Genomic DNA, 27,050 nt, shown 5'->3' with positions numbered 1-27,050 from the left:
ATCTCCTCTTGGACATTTTGGTTTGTAGTGATGTGACACAAGCTAAACTGTGGTTAGCATTTTTTAAAGACAATGTAATGACCTAAGAAGAAGCTGAACACCAGGAATAAAGTGCATTAGTATAGCTTCCTACAAAGTGTTCTAAATCATGTGATATTCACATGGTGGCCTAAATAATTTGAGTTAATGACCTTGTTCTCCCTTGGGCAGATGTCTTCATTAAGTGCGATCATCACAGTTAAGGCAGCTCTGGCTTCAGAGTGCTGGTCTAAAGATTTTCTTTTCTTTTTACAAAATGATGTAGACTAATTGCTGGTTCTATTCTTAAGAGGTCATGTTATTCAAAACTTGATGATAAAACAGCTCGGGCTGACATTGGCCTTCAATGTTAGCTCCAAAACTGATTACATTTTCTTAGTCATGTGAGTTACCTTTTCCGATAATACATGTAGAAATGAACCACTATATAACAGACTGGACAAGACTTAAATAGGCTCAGACGAGGCATTTACAGTACAAGGTGGTCACTTGTGCCATATTGACAGCCTCTGGCATACTTTATATACGGACATCATAAGTAAATGTTCCTTTTTTACCTTAAACAGCCAAAACATTTCACTGTCAACCATCTGTTGCATTTTATGTGTATTTGCTATATAAATGTTGTATATGCTGCAAATAGCATGTTTGTTTCAAACTAGCAGTGAGCTGCTACTACAAGTTTTTCCGGTGAGCCATTTACACTCCAAACCAACCTAGCTCTTAGCTTCTTCTAACCTGGTTGGTGCGTATAATGCGTAGATTCAATGCCTAGATTCTCATGCCATTTTCAAGGACCCTTTGCTGATGGGCCTGTGCAGATAAAGCACCAGTTTAGATACATGGCGATAATAGTCGCACTATTTTCCAGCAGCAAATCTTTAAATATGTGCTGATGAGAAAGAGATGACAGATAGGCATGATTGTACATGTAGTTCAGCAGCTAAAATTTTGAGGTCTCTCCGTTAGGCAAAGCACATTATTAGTTATCAAGATATTCAAACTGAATTAATTAGAGCAACATGACATCAAAGCTTGGGACATATTATTCCTTTGCAGTAATCTTTTCGTATTATATTCATTTATTTGCATTTTGAAGTCTTTTTCCAGTACAGCACTTTGCTATGTGTTTCTGTTCAGCACTTAGTAACATTAATTTGAGAAGTGCACAGAACTGAGGATTATTGCACTTATTATAATGTAATACATCCAGAGCTGATAACATAAAAAGAACAGTCACTTGTTTCCACTTTATATGGCTCCCATTAGGTGCCAAGTGAATGTGCAGATTTAGAAACGCTACATCATTCAGCAAGACACTTTAAAATAAAGGGTTCCATCCTTGCTGCAATGACAATAAATCTGCATTGTTTGTTACAGCTGTGTAATTATTACAATAAGTACTCTTTGCCTCAAGGAAGAAGTATCTGATTGTACATATTAGTGATGACCTGTTGAATACATTGACATATTGATTTGATCTAATAGTCGTTTTCTGCAGGGCCTGATTGACGTCTCAGGTCGCCTTAGGCTAATAAACTTGTAGCGCACTCACACCCCACTACAGGCTAACACGTGGAAGGTAAAAATGAACTCGTCCTGAATTTAAAGTCCAGCTTTCTTCACCCCACCCACTAATGTTTATGTTCGTGTATTTTCAAAACTCTGCTCCATTTGGCTTTTTCAAAGGATCACAACAAATAAAGTCACAACTGTATAGCAGAACAGAGGTATGAACTAGTACTACTGAGGGTGAAGATGTCAAGGAGTGAGGGGTGGAGTGGGACGCTCAGCATGCTCCTGTCGTCATCCTTGTCTCTCCTTCTCACTTATCCTCAAGCGCCCACCCAAGGATGACTCATTGTCTTCAGCCTTTACCATGGAAATATATCAAGATTAAAACATTTCCATACTTTTATTTTGTGATTTCTGTTTACATTGAAGAACAACATATTCTCTTATATTTTAAAATGAAGTTCAGTTTATACCTCTCCATTAAAAATGTTGCCCCCCAAAAAAACAGTCTTGCACCATAGACTGCAGACTTGTCATTCTATTGTATAATCAGACCCTGGCCATGGGAACCAAGTATTTTTATTCATACCACTCCTATGCAATCAAACACAGTGCCACTGGCAACTGGAACATTTATGGAGAATTTGCCGCTAACATGAATTCTGTTCAGGTATACTAAAAAATGTAGTCAATTAATTAAATAGTCAGTATATGTGGCTAATGAGTTCTCCATCTAAAAACCCTGCTGGTAGCCTCTGTTTCTGCAGTAAGGATACAAGTCACAGAGATTACATTTGTCCCAGACTAGAGTATGCTACATTTTTGTCTGAATTGCTTATGAACTGTTTACTTGTCAGACAGAAATGTTAGATCTTAGGTTAAATCTTGTGGTAGGTCATCGTTTTAGGTCTTTGACTATTGCAATGGCTCAGGAGACTGTAAGGTTAAGTTTATTTTGTGCTTAGTAATCTTTTTAACTCTGGGTCAGGATACTCACTTTAAAGTGTAGATTTGCCTTTTTTAAACATGTGGCCCCCTAGGACATCAGGGAGCTGAGACAAAAGCTTTTTTGACTCCAGTCAGTAGGAATTCTGATGTTGGGCCCCCTGTCCTGATGGACACATGTTAAAAGAGTCCTGCCTTTGGCAAGCACATGTACCTCCAAGTCTGCCTTGTAAGTGTCTCGTTCTTGCAAAGAAAAGGGGTGTATTGTACCTCTGTTTACCATGAGTTTGTCATACAGACACATAAAAATTGCATCTTCACTTTGTCACATACTTGCCAAGAGAGGAGATCCTGTTGCCCTGTGCATCATTAGACCCTGCTTCCCGCTGCTCAAATGCTGGTAGAATACAGCCGAGAGCGGTGCTAGGATAAATCGCTGTGAATCACGTCATTAGGCCCCGCCCCTACCCACTTCACAAGAGAAGTGGGCAGATGCCAGAGTTAACATTGAGAGTCCGGGAAAACTCCTACAAATTTGGGAGTCTCGCAGACTTGCCAAGAGACAAGAGAGTATACAACTATGCTTTATCAGCAGCAAAGTAATAGAATCAGGGTTTACTTGGAGACTTCTGGCACTTCTTTATCATCGTTTTGTTTTGCAATGTATAAATAATGAAACAGGACCATTTTACATTGCATGAGAAAGTGGGAGAAAATGCTAGATAGTAGTTTGCGGCAGGCTTGTGCCCTGTGGCTTATGCAAGCTAATACTTCTGTGTACCTGTAGTTTGTAACTCTCAATACTGTACTGTCTGGTAGTTTTGAATCTGTTATAACAATATCTACCAACTCGTGTAATTGAGTTAATGTACTACCACATTGAAAAGTTGTGTATATATATATATATATATATATATATATATATATATATATATATATATATATATATATATATACCCAGGGCTGAGTTACCCAAGAGGAATTCAGGGCCCCGGTACAACAACTTCATGAGGCCCCCCTTAAAGCTGAGAATGAAAAATTTTTTGCAAACATATGCGGCACCAACATATTTTGGTGCGGCTAAAAAAAAAAAAAAACAGAAAATTTTTTGGGCGCCACTAAAAATTTGTATGGCCACAACCACAATTGTACGACCACACTCACATGTGGGTGTGGTCATACAATTGGGGGCATGGCTATGAATCACTTGGCGTGCCCAGGAAACCCTCTTACAGAAAAAAAACTTGCATTGCTGTGTTACCAAAAATTGGGATTGTCCCACTAGAATCACAACATTTCTCACACTCTCCTGTTCTCTCCTACCTGTTCTTCTCACTTTCACCAACTGTGGCTGCAGGTTTCCTTAGCTGCGGCTTGGCAGGAACCTGGAATGTTGGGGGTCCTATTTGGAAAAAAAATGGGTACTTTTAGAAAATTACAGCCAGCACCAGCGTTAAATCAATAGCACCCACGATTAACAATTAGGCCTTCCTCCAGCCCCAATATTAAAATAATAGGTTTATTTATTAAATGTGAATACTATTTCCCTCCCTACAAACAGCCCCAGCAATAAATTAATAGTATTTACATTTCAGAAATATACCTATTTACCGCAACCATCACTGACATTAAATAATTCATAGGCACATTTAATAAAGAGACCTCATTGTCCCCCACATTCAGTAGCCCCCAAACCACCCCATCTGAAACTCTTTCATCACTGTGCCATGCTGCCCCCGTTCTCCATCACTGTGCCCTCCTACCCCCCCCCCACTCCATCACTGTTCCATCCTGCCTCCCCACTCCATCACTGTGCCCTCCTACCCCCCCACTCCATCACTGTTTCATCCTGCCCCCCCCCACTCCATCACTGTGCCATGCTGCCCCCGCTCTCCATCACTGTGCCCTCCTACCTCCCCACTCCATCACTGTTTCATCCTGCCTCCCCACTCCATCACTGTGCCACCCTGCCCCCCCCCCCACTCCATCACTGTGCCATGCTGCCCCCGCTCTACATCACTGTGCCATCTTGTTCCCCCTCACCATCACTCTGTGCCTTTCTGCTGCCCCCCCTTTTTTCCCTCATACTGTGCCTCTCTATCCTCCTTTTTCCTCATGCTGTGCCTCTCTGTACCCCTCTTTTTCTCAATACTGTGCCTCTCTGTACCCCTCTTTTTCTCAATACTGTGCCTCTCTCTCCCCCCACTGTTGTTCCTCACACTGTGCCTTTTTTTTTTACTTACATTAGTATTAGCTGTTTTCTTTTCTCTTCTCTTCTCTTCTGTCTTCTGTCTTCTTTCATCTGTCTTGGTCCTGTCTGCCCTGCTCCTCACTGACTGCCGGGCGTGACTTGATGACGCCACGCCCGGCAATCAGTGTAAACAAAGCAGAGAGGAAGGAGGAGGGGCCGCCGGCGCCGCTATTTTGTAAGTATCTTTTTTTTTTTTTTTTTACTTTTTTTTTACAACGCTGCTCCCCCCCCCCCCCCCACCAATGAAGGGGCGGCATGCCCGGGCCCGGGTAATTAGTACCTGCTCCTCCCCCCCCTCTCGGCGGCCCTGTATATACCATGAACAGAAACTCACTCTCAATTCATATTAGTGCAATATTTAAATGAAATAACTTTTAGATTGTTGAGTGATAGTGTCCACAAAATGTCTTGGAAAAATTTTATAGTAAAGAGGAGAATGAAAGTATATGTGAAATCAAATCAGGTCCCTCCTCTCCCCTGGCCTCTTTTCAGAGTGTGATTAATTAAATTCTGTGTCTCATGTCTATATCCTTGCAATAATGCCAATATAGTACTTGGGAAGACTGGAGCAGCAGTTGACAGTTATAACTCTCCAGGGCCGTTAATAGACATGGCTTACAAAAATGCCACATCAGCTAGCTGGTCACTGAAATAAAGTCAAAAGTTGCTTACTAGTGGTTTTACACTATGGGCTAGATTTACTAAGCTGCGGGTTTGAAAAAGTGGGGATGTTGCCTATAGCAACCAATCAGCTTCTAGCTGTCATTAATTTAGTACCTTCTACAAAATGACAGCTAGAATCTGATTGGTTGCTATAGGCAACATCCCCACTTTTTCAAACGCGCAGCTTAGTAAATCTAGCCCTATGTCTATAGATACTCCAGAAACACCGTGGTGTCTCCTTGCTACTCTAGCACTGCACCTTTCTGGTCTGGGGAAGGAAAAACATCATAAGTGACTTCATTGTAGGCACTAATATATATAATATTGGTTACTTATCACTATTGCTTTTGTAGATCCAGATCTCCCAGTTCTTCAATCCCACCTTATTCTCACCTGTGTGAAATTGTTATATAGATCTTTTTTTAGTCAACATTTTACTGGCAAACAAAACTGACTGACTTATAATTACACCTGGGTTATGCTGCCCAGCACAAGTTTATTCCTGTCATAACGATCCTGGTGCTCCACACCACGATCGTCCTGACTCCTAATTTCAAAATAATAATTTTTACTCTTTGTATTATTGTGCTTTGTGTCCGTTAATAATGTGTCATTTTTGTCTAGGCTGCTTCCTTTCCATGTTAATCAAAAATGTGGTTTATGGATTGTTCTTCAGTCAGATTTTCATCAAAGCATAGTCTCATTAAAAATTTAACATGCTAATGACATGGATATAATTGCAAACTGTGAGGTTTAACTGACTTTTCTACCTTCGGGTGACTTTAATTTATTGGTTTGTACATGCCCAACTAATACTTTTACTGTGTATAATTGCATTACCTTTCTGTTGTGCTCAGTGCACTGGTGTGCTTTGGAAATTAAACAAAAACAAACTGCAAAATATTTCTGTAAAATTCATAGAACATTTTGAGGGGTTTCAGCTTTTTCACTTACCGTATTTCCCCATGTATAAGGCGCTCCCATGTATAAGACGCACCTTAATTTTGGCCCTGAAATTTGGCCTCCCTGCAATCGCCTCCCCCCTTTCCCCTGTGCCTCTGTCCCCCTCCTCCTCGATACGTGCATACCGCTGTCCCCCTCCTCCTGGATCCCCTCGCTGCCACTGTAAAGCTGCCCCTCTCCCCCTCGATCCGCCCCGCTGCCACTGTAACGATGCCCCGCACCCCCTCGATCACCCCCGCTGCCACAGTAACGCTGCCCCCCTCCTCCTGGATCCCCTCGCTGCCACTGTAAAGCTGCCCCTCTCCCCCTCGATCCCCCCCGCTGCCACTGTAATGATGCCCCGCACCCCCTCGATCCCCCCCGCTGCCACAGTAACGCTGCCCCCCTCCTCCTGGATCCCCTCGCTGCCACTGTAAAGCTGCCCCTCTCCCCCTCTATCCCCCCCGCTGCCACTGTAACGGGCCGCCTGTGCACCCCCCGGGCCGAAAACTGCCAGCCCGCGCCTGCCCACTACCCCTGTATAAGACGCACCCAGGTTTTAGACCCAAATTTTTTTGGGAAAAAGGTGCGTCTTATATATGGGGAAATACGGTCTATAGGGGAATATTAGAATGTATATAAGTAAATGGTATAAGCAAGAAAAAGGTACTTTATATTACTTGCAAAACAAAATGGGGAATAAAATGCAAAATATAATTAACTAGTTTAGAATCTTAATCTTAGAATTACTAGACCTAAACTCCAAATTGCCTTATATAAAATAAGTAATACTAACATTTATAAATATAAAGGTAAACTTTGACCGAACTTGAGATATTTGACATTCCGTACTTACTTTGCTCTGTTATCAGACATTTTTGGCAAAAGGAGGCTGACTGCAGTGTCCTTCATTTGTATAACTGACAGAACGTCTGCTTTGTGTAAGAAAATATCCTCCCCCACAATCAGAGCTTTATCTCCAATATGTTCAGTTAGTTTGGGCTTCTGAAACATTTACATATGTATCTGTGATTGTTATTAGAAGACCCTTTATAGGTGCCAACCTGTAAATTATGTCTAGCGAGCGGCTCTTAAATATTTTTCTGGGTCGATTCAATTAGCCGCAAGGTTCCGTAGTAGCCTCACGTGTTGTCTTCATGTGCACAAAACCAGCAATAACATTAGCGAAAACTTTGCTAATTTTTGTGCGCAGGAGCGAAGATAATTACCAAAACATCATGTGGAAATATAATGTGGGCTGCTACTACGGCACCTCATGGCTAATTGAATCAGCACCTTAGTTATCAATCAGTCTGTTGCTTGTGTTGTGATACAATGGTACATGTAAAAGTCTGGTATTTATACCAGTAATGAATGTCCTTGCTATTGCCATGTAGTAAGTTTATGCTCACGATGTGTGGCACTCATTGCATCTGGTGTAACTGCAGCTGCCAGCTGTGAATTATAGGCTGAGCAGCACATCTGTATATCTGAGACAATACTGACAAAGCAGGCAGTTGGTCTACAAGAATATCTCTCCTTCAGCTCTATAAAAATGACTATCCATCACAGAATAAGTCTCGCTTTTTTCACTCTCCCTCTACTCTACTCTCCAAAATCAATGTGTAAGGCTATACAATCTGAAGCACAAAGTCAGCTTTTCCCAGTATCATCTGGCTTGTTTGAAGTCTGATGTGCAGAACAAGCTAATGGAGAACAGCTCCAGTACTATTATTGTACCCGTGGGCAGATTTATGTGCATACTTCTCACTAGGCTTTCTATACTGTAGGTAACAAAAAACTGTAAATTACCGTGTGCATAAATTGTATCTCCGCTTGATGCAAGTATTCTAAATTAACGGATTGGGAAGAAGGCGAGACAATGGAGTCATGTTTTATTGCTTTTGTCTTTGTTTCTGGTATTGAAAGCAAAACATTTTGAGTTTAGAAAGTTATATTGCATTTATGTCTCAAAATGACTTCATAAGTACAGAGTTAGCTGTTCGTTTTTTTACAAGCTGGAAGTATCTGTGATCGTATGTTATCTTATAGAAATGGTGACAGACTACAGCACATGCACTCTACACATATCTTTAATTAAACATCTCACCATGTAAAGCCTTAGACTTTATTCCCCTGCATTTGAATTATGAAACTTTAAGCGAGTAGAAAGGATAATCATATAAATCACTGTCAGATTATACCTGGAAATGAAAGTTCACAGCAGCACAAATGCACGTTGTGTTGTATTCTCTTGAAACCTTCAGTCCCAGCTCACATGAGGCATATATCTGCAGAGCACTGCACTATACAGCAACAATAACATAAAATACAACATTCAGTTACAATTTGCAGCTGTACAGGTATGGTATGTTTAAAAACAGGAGGTGTACTCAGGTATAGGGTCGCATGGTGGCACAGTCATTGGCATTGCTGTATCACGGCACTGGGCTCATGCATTTAATTCTGACCAGGACACTATGTGTGTCTAGTTTGTATATTCTCTCTGTGTCTGCAGGGTTTCCTCCTGGTGCTCCAGTTCCCATCCACAGTCTATAAACATAGGAGTAGATTAATTTTCTTCTCTTTTTTTCTGAAAAATTGACCCTAATGTATGTTTGTGTGGTAGAAAATTAAAACTGTAAGCTCCAATGGCGCAGGACTGATTTAAATCACTTAATATTCTGTGTAATATAGAGGAACCTAGCACATAAGCAATAACAATAATATACAGGATAGTACAACTCTTGCCACACTCCACTAACATTTCAATGAAATATACCTCTGAATAGTCAATATATAGCATATAAATAAACATGTTTTACACATGCTGTTTACATGCTGTTTTATTTTACAAAACAGTCTAGTTTCTACTATTTAATGAACTCCATGATTGTTCAGTGATATAAGCCATATATTTTAACAATTGTTATACTTTATTATGGCATGATAACACAAATTGTATTCATGACGATGCACTCCTCCTATATATTGTTGAATATCTTAACTTAAACCTCAAAGTACTCCCAAGAAGCTTATTTGTGATATCTTCACATTGTTAGGATGGTTAAAGAATAAACTGCCATTGAATTGCATGTGATCCTGATCGGGTTTGGATGATTCAGAGAAGCTACAACAATCATTCAGTTAATTTGCATACTACTCCATATTACTGTACTTGTCATGACACCTATGAACAGGGCTGGTGCTACCACTACAGAAACCTAGACCATACTTGCCAACTTGGACAAGCTGGCGTCTGGGAGATCTGGGGGATGGTGGGCGTGTGGGGGGCTGAGATCCGGGAATCGTGTCATTGGCCCCACCCCCTAAATTTCATCACACCGTTTTAGCCAATTGCAGCAGGGGGTGGGGGCCACGATGACACACAAATTGAGTCATAAGCCCCACCTCCACCACTAAACTAATGAACGGCCAGGAACTGGGAGGTTATCCTGCTCTCCCGGGAGTCCGGGAGGACTCCCTGAAATTTGGGAGTCTCCTGGACATTCCAGGAGTGTAGACAACTATGACCTAGACAGTTGCCTAGGGCACCAAGGCTTTGAGGCAGCTAAAACACTGAATAAGTGACGTAGCAAAACTCATTCTGTGTGTTTATTTTCCACCGGAAACCTCAAACTGAACGCCATCCGCTGAGATGCAGATGGCTGCTGCACCTCCTTATCAGTAATGGGCACAGCCAGCACCACACTCCCAGTCTGACAGAGGAGCACAGGATGACACCATTGCTCTCTCCACTCCAGGGCCGGACTGGCCATATGGCACTTCTGGCATTTGCCAGAAGGGCCAATGGCTGTATGGGCCAGTCCGGTCCCTGCTCTTCATGTCCCGCAGCTTTTTCTTCTTCTTCTTTTTTTTTTTTTAACTTCCGCGCGGCTGCGCGAGGAGCCGTCAGTCTGTTGAGCGCGCGGGGTTGTTGAGGTGAGCTGGTGTGTCCGGGGAATAATGACAGGTACTGCAAGGGAGGGGAATGAGTAAAAATACACGGAGGAAGTGATTGAAAATGTCTGCAGGGGGAAGGAGGGTGTGTGACAATGGCTGCAGGGGAAAGGGGGTGTGTGAGACAATGGCTGCAGCGGAAAGGGGGGGTGTGACAATGGCTGCAGGGGGAAGGGGGGTGTGACAATGGCTGCAGGGGAAAGGGGGGGTGTGTGACAATGGCTGCAGGGGAAAGGGGGGGTGTGTGACAATGGCTGCAGGGGAAAGGGGGGGGTGACAATGGCTGCAGGGGGAAGGGGGGTGTGTGACAATGGCTGCAGGGGAAAGGGGTGGTGTGACAATGGCTGCAGGGGGAAGGGGGGGTGTGACAATGGCTGCAGGGGGAAGGGGGGGTGTGACAATGGCTGCAGGGGGAATTGGGGGTGAAAATGTCTGCATGGGGGGCAATGGCTGTAGGAGGGGGGGAATAAAAATGGCTAATCTGTGTGGGGGACAGTATGTGACTATAATGTGTGTGGGGGGACAGTATATGACTATATGTGTGTGGGGGACAGTATATGACTATAATGTGTGTGGGGGACAGTATATGACTATAATGTGTGTGGGGGGACAGCATATGACTATAATGTTTGTGGGGGGACAGCATATGACTATAATGTGTGTGGGGGGACAGCATATGACTATAATGTGTGTGGGGGGACAGTATATGACTATAATGTGTGCTATTAAGTGAATGTGGGGCTGTTTGGGGAAAATTAGGTATATTTATTAAATGAAATTATGAATTATTTAATGCCTGAGATGGTTGTGGGAAATGGTTATTTTTATTAAATATAAATGCTATTTAATTTCTTGCTGGGGTTGTTTGGAGGGAGGGAAAGTGGTTTATTTATTAAATGGGAATACTATTAATTTAATGTTGGGGCTGGTTGTAAGGAAATAGGTCTATTTATTAAATGTATATGCTATTTAATGTCAGAGCTAGTTGGAGGGAAATAGATGTATTTATCAAATGTGAATACTATCATTTTAATGTTGGGGCTGGAGTAAGGCCTAATTTGAAAACGTGGGTGTTATATTGATTTAACACCGCTGCTGGTTGGAGTTTTCTAACTTTCATATAACCATTTTTTTTCCAAATAGGGCCCCCAACATTCCAGGATCCAGACAAGCAGCAACTGATCTAAAGACACCAGCAGCCACAAGTAGAGACAATGACAAGACAGGTAAGAGAGACCAGGACATTCTGCCAACTGTCCTGAATTTGGTGGGTGACTGTCCCACTTAGTCAGGATTTGGTCTGACTACAAGGACAGTTGGGAGGTATGTACTGCTTCACACTGTACTGCTTGTTTAGGCAGAACTGTGTGGACCTAATAATAGTGCTCACAGTATTGCCTGTGTATTTGTTGAAAATGTTTCTAATAACCATATTACATCATAGGAGTCCCCCTGTCTTAAGTTCCTAGGGCCCCCCGAGCCTTAATCCAGCTCTGGTTAGCAGGAGGGAGCGGATAGTTACTCCCAGTTCCTGGATAGGACACAGCCTGCAGAGCAAGCCGAGGAGCTCTAATAGGGGTATTCAATTGTTTCTTTTAACGCGCTAAAACAAAAAAACCCGAGCGTTTGAAAAAAAACTTCATATTATACGGTAATTTTGCGCGCGTAAACAGTTAATACGGTACTTACTCGCTGCCAGCGGGCTGAATTTCAGCTCGCTGCTCAGGGAGCTGCGAGATGAAATGTAGCGAGTAATTATCGTATTAACGGTAATATTTTTAGAGCGCTCGTTTTTTTTTGTTTTAGCGCGTTAAAAGAAACAATTGAATACCCCCCTTAGTCTCATGAGATTTATTAATCTTGTGAGACGAAGTGCTTCCCTGCTCACTCTACAGGAAGATAAGTGCAGTGGGCTGGGGGTGTTGTAATGTGTTTCTGGGGTGGGGTGTTTTGTCCTGCTCATCAACAGAGATGGGCCTGTATGCTTGAAATGCCAGGGCTGATTTTTAGTCCCAGTCCGGCCCTGCTCCACTCCATGTAAGAAGCAAGAGACAGCACATCACCTGAGGGGGTTGGGGCACGCCTAGGGTGTCTTGGGTCCCTACATAAGGAGGGAATTGGTTAGAAGATAAAGGTGATGATTTAATCAGTTAGACATGCTACATAAAGCAACACACGTCAACAGGTGAGTATTTTCTTTCGGTTTATGTGATTACAGCATAAAAAAAAGATATGGATATTGATAATTAAATTCAGCATACAAAACTATACAAGTTGAACTGTGCAGTAGACCAGTGGTTTTGTGGGGTGTGATTCATGTCAGTTTCACACATTATTATGCGGCCAGCATCTGTCACAGTACAAATCACTCCCATGCCGTTAAGCCCTAAAGAATGAAACCATTCTACATGCAGAAGGGCTTAGTGAACTTTTCCATGTCTTCCATTTAGCAGCATAAAAGGTGTGTGTCTTATGATTGCTTAGCGCCTTCACCCCCTTGTGTTTTCATTTTAACTATTGTATGAAGTTGCTATTTATTTGTGTTACAGAAGTTATGACTGAATAGTTTGCTATGCCTTAGCTCTAATTCCCCCGACTTTTCCAGCTAGGAAAATGATTAGTGACCCAGTAAGGATAGATGCCTTGTGATGTGATTCAAACATTTCTTTTGAAATCAAGGACAAGCACAAACAAAACAGAGTTTCAGCTGTCATAATGTCATGTTGTTCTTCTATTTATAACAAGGTAGGTGGTTCCTATACCTTGCTATTAGCTGTGTAACTATGGGAAACAGCTGCATATTATGTAGGTCACTTATTTTAATGGCTCTGCGGAGGTCACCGAGTAATATGCCAGTAGAAAAACACTCATTTATTTTATATAAAAAAAAATATTTATGGAAAACAACCAGGCTCGGAAGGCTTTAATATGTATTTTGTGAATGTGTTTAAAATATTAATCACAATTTCAAACACATTAAAACATTTTTGTTTTCAAACTAAACTATTGCTACATGGCTCTTATGTCTAATGTGCAGGAGTTATAAAGGGGAAAGTTAAAATTTGCAACAAAATAAGTGATGCAGAAGCTGTTGCCTCCATAGTTCACCATCTGTCATGTTTTGCAATATCGTGTAAAGATGCATACTGGCATCACATATCCAGAAAGCCAACATTTCTGGGTATAAACAAAATGCTGGTGACTGACTCAACACAGAGGGAAAAATATTACATTTGCAACAAATCTGGGAATATTCATACTTCACTCTACAGCATGGTAGCTAGGTGGTTAGCATTGTTGCCTCAGAGCGCTGGGGTCATGGGTTCAAACAAAACCAGGCCCCTATCTGTGTGAAATGATGTATGTTCTCACCATGGGTTTCCTTGGGGTACTCCAGTTTACTCTCACAGTCCAAAAACTTACTGGTAGGTTAATTGGCTTCTGGCCTCTGCAGGCTTCGGCTTTGCAGGTAAGTGTTTTCAGACATGTGGGGAAGTGCAAGTGGATGTGGGGAGGTCTGAGAGGTATGTTGAGAGGTCTGATGGGTATGTGGGGAGTTCTGATAGCATGTAGGGAGTTCTCAAAGGTATGTGGAGAGGTCTGATGGGTATGTGGGGAGATCTGATTGGCATGTGGGCATTCTGAAAGGTATGTTGAGAGGTCTGATGGGTATGTGGGGAGTTCTGAGTGCCATTTGGGGAGATCTGAGTGGCAGTTGGGGGGGTTTTAGCCTACATGTGGGATCTGAGGACTTGTGGGTGTCTGAGGGCATGAATGTTCTCCCCATGATTCCATGGGTTTCCTATCACACTCTAAAAACATGTTGGCTGCTAACAAAATTAACCCTATTGTGTCTGTGTCTTTGTGTACATGTGTTTAGATTCTAAGCTTCATTAGGGCAGGTACTGATGTGAATGGAAAATATTCTGTTTTACAGTGCTGAGTAGTCTATATAGATAAATTCATTTGTTTCATAGCTATTTTTTATTATGAATATTAAATGTAACCCCCTGTCACTGTGTGTAGTGTGGGGTGCAAAGGGTACACAGTGCACCTCCTTCTCAAGCCCTGGCTAGCTGATGGGCATGGGTGTAAATGATCAGGGGGTCCCTGCACATGCAGGTGTTTCTTTGTAGTTAGTGGGACACAGGTAATGTCACTTTGGTGCAGTGTAATAGAAGTCACAATAATTTGGGCGCCAGACCATCTCTATAACAAACTCAACTCTTTATTTACACTCTTCCTCCAGCACGATAATCATAATGGTTGCAGCAATAAAGAAATATATGTACAGCTCCTTACTCTCTCCAGCACAGTTCTTAATGAGCAATACGAATATGGTTGCAAATATATCTCATTACTCCTCCTGCACAGTTCTTAATGTTATCCAGATGTTATGTAACATAAATCATTGGTCTCTCTTACACTCCATACTCACTGCAGATACCCTTTCTGCAGGGGCACATGCATGGATGCTAATAGGCAGGCAGCCTCTCCTCCATGCAGCTCTGACACACTCTGTGTACCTCTCAACTGCAGCTCACCCCTCCTCTGCGGGGATAATGTCTCCTGTGCTCTGTCACTTTACTCTGTGTACTCCTAGCCTCAGGATCTGACACTACAGCTACCAGGCCTCTTGTAGCAACCCTCACTCCAGGGCCTCTTCCATGCAAAGTGTCCCCCTCTCTCTTGGGTTCTCTATAGTGGCATGGAGTTCTCCCCCTCATCCAGTGCACACATTCCTTGCCCTGGCTCAGTCACCATGCTCAGACTTCCAGGCAATGCTGGGGGAGCCTGGGAGCTTCCACCCCAGGTCCCCAGCTACAACTCTCCTCTTGTGTCTCCCTTCTCAGTTCCTATCCCCCCTTAATGACAGCCCCTCCTTCCTCTCACTTAGTCTCACAGGCTGGGCTGGGTTATCACCATGGTAACCAGTTTATGTAACTTTTCAGAAACTTCTATCTTACCCTCTAGGTGACCCCTCCTCTATTCACTGAGGTAAAGGTTTAACTAAAACACCACTAGGGGGGTGTTACATAAATACAATGATATATATAGTTTGATCAATGGGTGCAATTCTGTAGAGGTTATAATTGTTTTTTGACATTTAACCCTATCCCTATCCTTGTTTTTGGGGATTTACCATCACTGGCCTAAATGCTGCCTGCCTTCTGCCTAAATGACGCTGCCTCTAGAGGCAGACTACCCTCTCTACAGCTACACAAGCTCTCTGGTGGCTGGACACACCCCTTCAGCAATGCACCGCATACACACTACTTTATGGGCCCCTACTGTTGTATTCCCCTGGTGAGCCCTAATACCTCAGTCTGACATGGATGACAATTAGTATTTTAGATTTAGTTGTCCTTTAGCAGCTCTAATCCTTCGTTTCTACTTGCTGAAATTATTGACCTCTATGTGCCCCTATGAAATTAATGTGAAACTATTTACGAAGGAGGTAGATAATTTTGGGTTTGGTAAATAGTAGCTTTAAGAGTTTTATGTCACTTGTCATTTTACAAACTATTAGTCAAACTTGACAGTTTACATCAATAGCAAATAAAATAACAATACCAAGTATTTCTTGTTCAAGTTGCTCGCTGTCTGCTGAAATTGTCCTAGTGTCTCAGCTCCTCTTTTTCTGTCATTTAAGTGTGCTCCATAAATCAGTAGAACAAGTAACAACAGGATTTTACTGAGCCCCGAGACTCAGCACAATGCTGCTACAGATATGTAGACAAGATCAAAAGTGAACATCCAAACAATCAACACTGTCTCTTCTTGTTAGATGTGATTGTCATGTTACAGCAGATAAGTCTTTCACAAAAGTACAAAATATTAATGTTTACAGAATATGAAAACCTACCTACCTGTATATATAATATGTGTGTGTGTTATTCATAGTACTTAACCTAGGTGCTTTTAGACTAGTAATGGGCAACAGGCAGCCCTAGGCCAAAGTGTGACCCTCCGAGCCTTTACCTCCTTTCTGCATTATTGTCAGACTTTTTTTGTTATAACTTGTAACACTTGTTTAAAATGTCTGCTGATGTTATTACAGACAGGTGTCTTTTTCTTTCTAAATGGGTTGTTTTAATTTATTAATGAGATTAAGGGTAATGTGAGGGCCTTTTGAAGGGTAGAGGGCGACCCCCAAAGAGTTTGTTTGTCTAACACTGCTTTAGAGTGTAATCTCTAACGGGCATTGCCTTGTTTTCCGTCTGCCTCATGTACCATCAATTGTCTTCCTTGTTTGTACCTGTCCTTTGTCATGGTTTTTATTTTATGCTTTATTTAGTATCACCTTTGTGTAACTTATGTTGTACCTTTTATGTTTTATAATGCTGTATGTCCAGCACTGCGGAACCTGATGTGTCTTAGAAATAAACAATGACAATGATTTATCTTATCAGGGGTGTAGCTAGAAATTAGATGGCCCTTCATTAAACTTTTTAATGGTAATTTTTTTTTCTCTGCTTTGCCAGTTTACTTCAGTCATAAAATATAGTGAGGCAGGGATTTCTCAACGTCTCATACAGCCCAAAGATTAGGCATATCTCTGCTTGAGGAATGTAAGTATACTGCCAAGAGATACCCCCATCCGTGTTTATGAAAAATGATACAAAATTCTATGCAACTATTACAGGTACCAGGTAGAGACATGAAACACTACATCACCTGTGTAATCTTACATTTCTACAAAGCTGACAGTTCCATTTTATTCCAAGAAGAAGTGATATGTGCAGGCAACTAAAAAGAAAAAGGACATGGTAATAACAATTTATAGATAGATAATGTGTGCACATATATAATCTAGTACTACAGTAATATCTCTGATAATGAAGCCAGGATCCCAAATACAGTGGTGTGTAACAGCAGTCCTGTGCTGGTTTGACAGAAAATTGTAGCTGCTTGATTCTCGCACACAGGGGCACAGTGGGTGAGAATTTGGCAAAAGGCAGGGATACTGCATTCAATTGGCGGATGGAAGGGTTTGAATAAAGTTTTATTAGAGACTGGAGAGCTCCTTTACCAACTTGGTTTATGAATTTCTGGTTATATACAAGCACATTTTGCACATATATTCTGTTTCTGGTTCTATTGTAGTTGGATGTCAGTGTTATTAACTTTAGTGCCGGTAACATTTTAATGTACTGATTGCCTAATGGCTGTTTCTACTGCCACCCGCTTTATAACTCATTTAAACAATGATGTTGCTGAGAATACAGTATGTTCTTGCTGAAATATGCTTTAAAAAGTCCATACTGTATATTGACCTTTTAAAAGAAAAAAGCTTTTGACAGCAAAATGTTACCCCTGATAGGAAAAGCTGGAACAGTCTGGGTTTCCTTGCTGAATGTGATGTATGTGGTATAGTCGCGTTGCAGGACAGTATGTTCAAATGGACCTACAGTTGTGAAGACTGCACATCTGAGAGTGGGGGAGGGGTGGGTTCCTAGCTTATTGGTTGTCTGCAGAGCTTATCTGGACCCAAAGTCAACCAGATTTTTAAACATCTTCAAAAATGTTGATGAAAAGGTGTCACCCATTATTTTCAGTGGGACACAAGTTGCTGTTTGTTATTAAAAGATGATATACAACAAAATCTCTCTCCTACCCCGGAGGTGGCGTTACTGCAACATTACCCCCCCCCCCCCCCCCCCCAATTTCCATCATATGCTAAATATGTCTTTAGTCATATTTTGATTGCCGCAAGAGCCTCCTTAGCTCAAGGTTGGAAGTCACCACAGATACCCTCGATATCGAAAGTAGTGGCCAAGGTGCAATTCAGCTTTGAAATGGAGACAGAGGGGATGCCCTACTCCACTGCTACCTCGTCCCCGATAATGAAGTGGTTCAGCTGGCATGTGTATGTTACAGACGGAGAGGGAGCGCGTCCAATAAGTAAAGATTAAATTACTAATTCAAAACTGTTTAGGAGTGTAGTTAGGGCCCAAACGTGTGGCTTTCACAGTGGGTTCTGTGTCCAGAATGCTCAGCCATATCTGAATGCTGCCTCTTTAAGAGATCTGGCCGATTCTGTAACTGTAGCAGTAACTGACAGTTAGGCATAGTTCCATAGACAGGTAAAGCCAGTTATGCTATAGAGATGAGCGGGCTCGGATTGCGCTAATCCGAGCCCACCCGAACAGTGCGGATCCGACGGGATCCGAGCACTGTTTGGGTATTTCCGGGGGGGGGGGGGGAAATGAAAGAGAGGCTATGATGACCAAGTCTCGCATCGGATCTCGCGAGACTCGGATGTCATAAATTCCCCGCTTGCGGCCGCCATTTTCATTAGGGGTCAGATCAGGGAAGGTTGTAGTAGTGGTGCTCCTGCTCCTGTGTCCTGTCACTCTGTCCTGCTAATCCAGTGGTTACTTTGTGGTGTGCTCTGTCCTGCTGATCAATCCAGTGGTGCTTTGTCCAGTGCTTTGTCCTGCTGTGTCCAGTGGTGCTTTATCCAGTGCTCTGTCCTGCTAAGTCCAGTGGTGCTGTGCCCTGTGCTCTGTTCTGCTAAGGCCATTGTTATTTAAAAATTATTAAAAAGTTATAAAAAAAAATTAAAAAAAATTATACAAAAATAATACAAAAATAATTTAAAAAAGTATGCATAAATAATTAAAAAAAATATATAAAAAAATTATAAAAAAAGTCTATAAAAATTTCTACTGCAATATATAAATACGTTCACTGTTCCTGCAGTCCAGAAATATTAGTACTGCAATATTTTACTGCGTTCACTGTTCCTGCAGTCAAGAAATATTAGTACTGCAATATATAAATACGTTCACTGTTTTTGCAGTCAAGAAATATTAGTACTGCAATATATAAATACGTTCACTGTTCCTGCAGTCAAGAAATATTAGTACTGCAATATTTTACTACGTTCACTGTTCCTGCAGTCCAGAAATATTAGTACCATAGATTAAACTACGTTCACTGTTCCTGCAGTACAGAAATATTAGTACCAGAGATTAAACTACGTTCACTGTTCCTGCAGTCCAGAAATATTAGTACCAGAGATAAAACTACGTTCACTGTTCCTGCAGTCCAGAAATATTAGTACCAGAGATTAAACTACGTTCACAGTTTCTGATTGGTTTGTTAAAGTGCGAATGTCCTATTTCAACAACATCAGGGTGGGTGGGAGGGCCCAAGGACAATTCCATCTTGCACCTCTAGCAAACTCTTGCAAACTGCCATCCTGTCTGCCACTGCAGTGCCACTCCTAGATGGGCCACGTGTTTGTGCCGCCCACTTGTGTCGCTTAGCTTAGACATTCAGCTACCTCAGTGCAACCTTTTGGACTAAAAACAATATTGTGAGATGTGAGGTGTTCAGAATAGACTGGAAATTAGTGGAAATTAATGTTATTGAGGTTAATAATAGTGTAGGAGTGAAAAAAAAATAAAATATGGATTTTAGCACTTTTTATGCTTTTTAAAAAAAAAAATCAGAACCCAAAACCCAAAATCAGAACCAAAACCTTTCGTGGGGTGTTTTGGCAAAACAAATCAGAACCCAAAACCTCAAGCTAATCAGAACCCAAAACCCCAAAAGTGGCCGGTGCACACCCCTATTATGCTATAGCAACTGAGATCTAGATTTACTAACATCGACATCATTTTCTGGTGGTCTGGAGCTCCAAACCACCATATTTACTATAGGGCAGTTTGAGGCTTCAATATAAAACCACTGGTGCTGTGTGACAGACAGCTTTTCTTATGTACTTCTGATAGGCTAGTTAGCTCAAACATGGTTTGTATTTTTTATCACGATTTCTAAAATGGTGATTTGTAAAACTGTGATTTTCACACGATTGGCCTTTAGTAAATCCAACGCTTTTAAAACCGACATAAAATGAAAACTGGTGGTTTTCTCAAACCGCCCATTAGTAAATTTAACCCCAGTCTCAGCTTACTGCCATGTAGCAGATCGCATCAGGACACTGGCCTAAAAATGTAGTAGGTTCTTCATCTGTCAGTAATGGAGTGGGAAGGAAATACCTTTATATTTAACATAACTGTAGTCAGTGATCGAAGTGAAAATTTAGAAGTGGCTGTATGGAAATTTAGATATGGCAGAATGAAAATTGTAATGGGAATGTAAGTGAATGGATTTTGATAATTTTGCAATGAAGGCAGTAGGAGAAGTGGCGGTCTGGCATACCAATGTATATGCCTCCATTCCGTCCACTGATTGCAGTACAATGTCACTTCTACTTTTGGGTGGTCCTTTAAGACATTGAGTAGTACTTTTTGAGAAAAATGGAAAATATGTAAACAATTAACAGGATGGTCCAAAAGTGATAGTAGAGTGGACTTCAAAGTGACCTTTTTGGTCTTGCTGGCATGGTACTATACTGGAATACCGCAAATGGAGCATAAGTGGGTTATGCACCTGTGTATTGGCACAGCAGCCATAAAGGCACATTCATCTCTCCTGTAGGGCTCATTCAGACAATAAATCGATAACTCTGCTGTGGAACATTGCAAGTAACATTATTTATTTCAAATGTGTCAATTTGAAAAGTCTTTAATGCATGCATCAATAACCACTACAGATATGGCAAATGGCACGCACCTGGTAAGTATAACTTTGTTTTTATTTTCACTCATTGAAATCCACCCAATACTATGGGTCCTATTTATTATATAGCAAGAAACCCTAAACAGATGTTAAGGTTTTGGAGGATCCTGTTTAACAAAGATATCATGTCTCAAACTAGCAGACGAAAATCAATGAAAACCAGGGGCGCACCCAGGGGGGGTTTCCTAGTCCACAGAAACCCTGTCCTACCTGGGTGCTATATGATAACAGTAGCTCTCCCGGGACCAGTCACTACTGCTTGTAGCTTGGGAGGATCGTCTCCCAGTCAGTCCCCTGCTGTGTGAGCACAGCTTTCTGCCGGCAGTTTGGCCCTGCCCCTTCCTCCCACACAGCCAGCATGGGTGTAATGCAGGAGGCAGCAGAAGAAGGTAAGAATGTGTGTATGTGTGTCTGTGTATGTGGCAGTTTACATATCTGTGTTTGTGTGAGTCTGTGTTTATCTGTGTATATGGCAGTTTACATATCTGTGTTTGTGTGAGTCTGTGTTTATCTGTGTATATGGCAGTTTACATATCTGTGTTTGATCCTGTGTGTGTTTGTGTATGTGTGTCAGTCTGTGTTTGTCTGTGTATATGACAGCTTACATGTCTGTGTTTGATCCTGTCTGTGTGTGTCTGTGATTATCTGTTTATATGACAGTTTACATGTCTGTGTGTTTGATCCTGTGTGTGTTTGTGTATGCGTGTGTCTGTGCTTAACTGTGTATATGGCAGTTTACATGTCTACGTATTTGTGTATATGTGAGTTTGTGCTTGTCTGTGTATGGGACAATTTACATGTCTGTGTGTTTGACCCGATGTGTGTTTGTAGCCACGCCCCTACACATGCTGGTCACGCCCACTGGTATCGTGGCGTGGAAACCCCCCTCATCGAATCCTGCGTTTGCCCCTGGAAAACATACTTTATTTTTAAATGCAATTGTGTAAAAAATTATTTTTATCTATTTTGGCAATTACTGGAGCTGAAAGCCCAAGTCTAGACTCTCTGTCGCACTATGTAAACTTGAACCAGCTAGCCATGTCACGCATTCTCAAATATCCCCTCAGCTTGGCCTGGTAAAGTGGTAAGACAACTCTTACTTCTCCAGGTCAGTATCACTGAGGCAGCTGAGTATCGTTCACCTATGACCAGAGGTGTAGCGTGGAGCCGTGTCCAGAGCAAATGCAAACTGTGCCCCCCCCCCCTCCTTTGCCCAGTAGTGAAGGGTGCCATGGGTGGGCAGCATGTTGGGGCAAGTTGAAATGGAAAAAAAGTAATAGTTTTTCTCTGACAAATGTCAGCTAAAAGAAAATAACATTTTCACATAAGTGAAGATTTGCAGTGTGGACCCTTCTTATTGAAGACCTCTGCAATTCACCCTGGCATACAGTCAGTCAACTTCTGTGCCACATACTGACTGATGGCCGCCCATTCTTGCCTAATCAATGTTTGGAGTTTGTCAGAATTTGTGGGTTTTTGTTTGTCCACCCACCTCCTGAGGATTGACCACAAGTTCTCAATGGGATTAAGGTCTGGGGAGTTTCCTGGCCATGGACCCAAAATTTTGATGGTTTGATCCCCGAGCCATTTATTTATCAATCTTGCCTTATGGCAAGTTGCTCCATCATTGTAGAAAAGGCATTGTTTGTCATCAAATTGTTCTTGGATAGTTGGGAAAAGTTGATCTTGGAGGATGTTTTGGTACCATTCTTTATTCATGGCTGTGTTTTGTGAGTGCGCCCACTCCCTTGGCTGAGGAGCAACCCCACACATGAATGGTCTCAAGATGCTTGACTGTTGGCATGACACAGGACTGATGGTAGTGCTCACCTTTCCTTCTCCGGACAAGCGTTTTTCCAGTTGCCCCAAACAATTTGAAAAGGGATTCATCAGAGAAGATGACTTTACCCCAGTCCTCAGCAGTTCATATTTAGCATTCTAGTGACTGCCATACAATATGGAGAGTATCCTTCTCCCTACATATATTTTATATTTCTGCCAAAGGTGACAATAGAAAATCAACCCTATATCCATATATTGATAAATAGACCCACAAATGTTTAAGTCCTCCTTACTAAAGGCTAAGACAGGGAGAGGAATTTGTGAGATTATAGTGTAGAAATAAAAATAGAAATACCTGGACATGTGTATATATAGAAAGCTTAACATGGCAAATATCATTGATGTTTATTATTAGCTACCACAGTTATTACCATTAAGCTTAGTGTGGGTTTAGAAAATAATTTTCTAATATGACCCTCATAAGTCAATGACATGGAAACATGGTTTAATCTACTACTAAGCAGCGGTAAATTGAATGTCTCTTCAGGTCTTCATCAGTTTGTAATTTGTTTCCTCCTGGCTTCTGCACATATATATTATGAAAGTAGAATATCACAAATGTTAGGTAAACAGAAGCAGTTGGAAATGTATCTCAAGTGGAAAAAGTAAACTTCCAATGAAAATTTCTGTTTAGCAACAAATTTAAAGAGGGAGAAGTGCACAATGAATTTACAACTTAATATATGCCAACCGTAGTATATTAGACTATATAACTTCTTATAAAGAGGTTTATATACTACAAACACTGAACACAATAGGAGCTGGTTGCATATCAGTCACATTTAACAGGTACTTAGTTGCATCTATTCCTTATTCTGTAAGTCAGGACCTGATATACACGTGTGTAGCCATGTATGACCAGACCCACAACCATTTCATCTTTTATAGTAATGCCCATAACAGAGCTAATATCACAGAAAACATGGTGCCATAGGTAGATAGACAGGGCAACCTCCCATTCCAAGTGCTGTATATGGCTACATCCCAAGCTCTAACCCTAAACTAAACATGAGCCCAAATGCTTGATACAAGTCTAAGTCCTATCTGATAACTTAGGTCATACTCTGAAACTAGTGCCTACATCCCTACTAGTCCTTACCTTTTTTTCTTTGTTCTGTACTGTTGTTTTGGAAAAACTTGGTATACAAATTTTGAAGAGGATTACAGGTTACTTATATTGTTTTTCAAAGGTCACGGAACCCACTAATGTGATATTTGTCCTGGCCCCATTCATGTTTGAAAGGGCCCTAGCTATGGTAATACATGTGGCTGTGCATAGAAGGTGAATATGTGCAACAACTAGGTACATGATTTCAGGAAGCAGAAACTAACAGCTGTTTGTCTCCATTTTGCCACATTTGTAAATGATATCTGGAGCCAAATTAGTATAGAACTTGTCGAATTGTGGCTTATCTTTACCAACCTTATATTAACGTAAATTTATATATTTACTACAAAGCACACATCTATTATTTTTATTTAAATTATGTTTTAGTTTATTTGTTAATATTTTTGTATTTAGCTACATTTTAATGCTGAATTCAGATTTACCAACCTCTATACAAAGCTCTTTTTAGAGATACTGTATACTGTAGCTATTAAAACACATGCTCTAGACCGGCGGTTCCCAAACTGTGCGCCGCGGCTCCCAGGGGTGCCGCGGCGCTGTCACTGGGGTGCCGCGGGCCAGACATAAAAAAAAACAAAAACACAGAAACACTTACCAATCCGCCGGACGCCGGGACCCAACAGCCTCCTCTCTCCTGCAGCTGTCACTGAATATCGACGTCAGTAACAAGCTGCAGGAGAGAGGAGGCTGCTGGGTCCCGGCGCCTGACGGATTGGTAAGTTTATGTGATTTTGTTTTTTTTTTATGGCTGGCGCGGGGCAGAGTGAGAGGGATCGTGGCAGAGGAGGGGGACAGAGGATGGTGACAGCAGGACAGAGGAGGAGAGCAGAGGATGGTGACAGCGGGACAGAGGTTGGTGACAGGATGGTGACAGCGGGACAGAGGAGGAGAGCAGAGAATGGTGACAGCGGAACAGAGGAGGGGGACAGAGGATGGTGACAGCGGGACAGAGGAGTAGAGCAGAGGATGGGGACAGCGGGACAGAGGTTGGTGACAGGATGGTGACAGCGGGACAGAGGAGGGGGACAGAGGATGGTGACAGCGGGACAGAGGTTGGTGACAGGATGGTGACAGCGGGACAGAGGAGGGGGACAGAGGATGATGACAGCGGGACAGAGGTTGGTGACAGGATGGTGACAGGATGGTGACAGCGGGACAGAGGAGGAGAGCAGAGGATGGTGACAGAGGAGGAGAGCAGAGGATGGTGACAGCGGGACAGAGGAGGGGGACAGAGAATGGTGACAGCAGGACAGAGGAGGAGAGCAGAGGATGGTAACAGCGGGACAGAGGTTGGTGACAGCGGGACAGAGGAGGAGAGCAGAGGATGGTGACAGCGGGACATAGGTTGGTGACAGGATGGTGACAGCGGGACAGAGGAGGAGAGCAGAGGATGGTGACAGCGGGACAGAGGTTGGTGACAGGATGGTGACAGCGGGACAGAGGAGGGGGACAGAGGATGGTGACAGCGGGACAGAGGAGGAGAGCAGAGGATGGTGACAGCGGGACAGAGGTTGGTGACAGGATGGTGACAGCGGGACAGAGGAGGAGAGCAGAGGATGGTGACAGAGGAGGAGAGCAGAGGATGGTGACAGCGGGACAGAGGAGGAGAGCAGAGGATGGTGACAGCGGGACAGAGGAGGGGGACAGAGGATGGTGACAGCGGGACAGAGGAGTAGAGCAGAGGATGGGGACAGCGGGACAGAGGTTGGTGACAGGATGGTGACAGCGGGACAGAGGAGGGGGACAGAGGATGGTGACAGCGGGACAGAGGTTGGTGACAGGATGGTGACAGCGGGACAGAGGAGGGGGACAGAGGATGATGACAGCGGGACAGAGGAGGAGAGCAGAGGATGGTGACAGAGGAGGAGAGCAGAGGATGGTGACAGCGGGACAGAGGAGGGGGACAGAGGATGGTGACAGCAGGACAGAGGAGGAGAGCAGAGGATGGTGACAGCTGGACAGAGGTTGGTGACAGGATGGTGACAGGATGGTGACAGCGGGACAGAGGAGGAGAGCAGAGGATGGTGACAGAGGAGGAGAGCAGAGGATGGTGACAGCGGGACAGAGGAGGGGGACAGAGGATGGTGACAGCAGGACAGAGGAGGAGAGCAGAGGATGGTGACAGCGGGACAGAGGTTGGTGACAGGATGGTGACAGCGGGACAGAGGAGGAGAGCAGAGGATGGTGACAGCGGGACAGAGGTTGGTGACAGGATGGTGACAGCGGGACAGAGGAGGGGGACAGAGGATGGTGACAGCGGGACAGAGGAGGAGAGCAGAGGATGGTGACAGCGGGACAGAGGTTGGTGACAGGATGGTGACAGCGGGACAGAGGAGGAGAGCAGAGGATGGTGACAGAGGAGGAGAGCAGAGGATGGTGACAGCGGGACAGAGGAGGAGAGCAGAGGATGGTGACAGCGGGACATAGGTTGGTGACAGGATGGTGACAGCGGGACAGAGGAGGAGAGCAGAGGATGGTGACAGCGGGACAGAGGTTGGTGACAGGATGGTGACAGCGGGACAGAGGAGGGGGACAGAGGATGGTGACAGCGGGACAGAGGAGGAGAGCAGAGGATGGTGACAGCGGGACAGAGGTTGGTGACAGGATGGTGACAGCGGGACAGAGGAGGAGAGCAGAGGAGGAGAGCAGAGGATGGTGACAGCGGGACAGAGGAGGAGAGCAGAGGATGGTGACAGCGGGACAGAGGAGGGGGACAGAGGATGCTGACAGCAGGACAGAGGAGGAGAGCAGAGGATGGTGACAGCGGGACAGAGGAGGAGAGCAGAGGATGGTGACAGAGGAGGAGAGCAGAGGATGGTGACAGCGGGACAGAGGAGGAGAGCAGAGGATGGTGACAGCGGGACAGAGGAGGGGGACAGAGGATGCTGACAGCAGGACAGAGGAGGAGAGCAGAGGATGGTGACAGCGGGACAGAGGTTGGTGACAGGATGGTGACAGCGGGACAGAGGAGGAGAGCAGAGGATGGTGACCTCGGGACAGAGGAGGGGGACAGAGGATGGTGACAGCGGGACAGAGGAGGAGAGCAGAGGATGGTAACAGCGGGACAGAGGTTGGTGACAGGATGGTGACAGCGGGACAGAGGAGGGTGACAGAGGATGGTGACAGCGGGACAGAGGTTGGTGACAGGATGGTGACAGCGGGACAGAGGAG

The 27,050-nt window shown here is 43.3% G+C and overlaps 1 protein-coding gene across 9 annotated transcripts in view; it reads left to right on the top strand.

The window, feature by feature from the left end:
- Positions 1–27,050, top strand: part of DMD (dystrophin) — a 1,967,742-nt gene that overhangs the window by 1,694,247 nt on the left and 246,445 nt on the right. The window lies entirely within an intron of this gene.

The sequence above is a fragment of the Mixophyes fleayi genome, chromosome 2 (assembly GCF_038048845.1).
Source record: "Mixophyes fleayi isolate aMixFle1 chromosome 2, aMixFle1.hap1, whole genome shotgun sequence".
NCBI classification, from domain to species: domain Eukaryota; kingdom Metazoa; phylum Chordata; class Amphibia; order Anura; family Limnodynastidae; genus Mixophyes; species Mixophyes fleayi.
The sequence above is the reverse complement of the archived record's forward strand: the minus strand, read 5'-3'. Positions and strand labels throughout refer to the sequence as shown.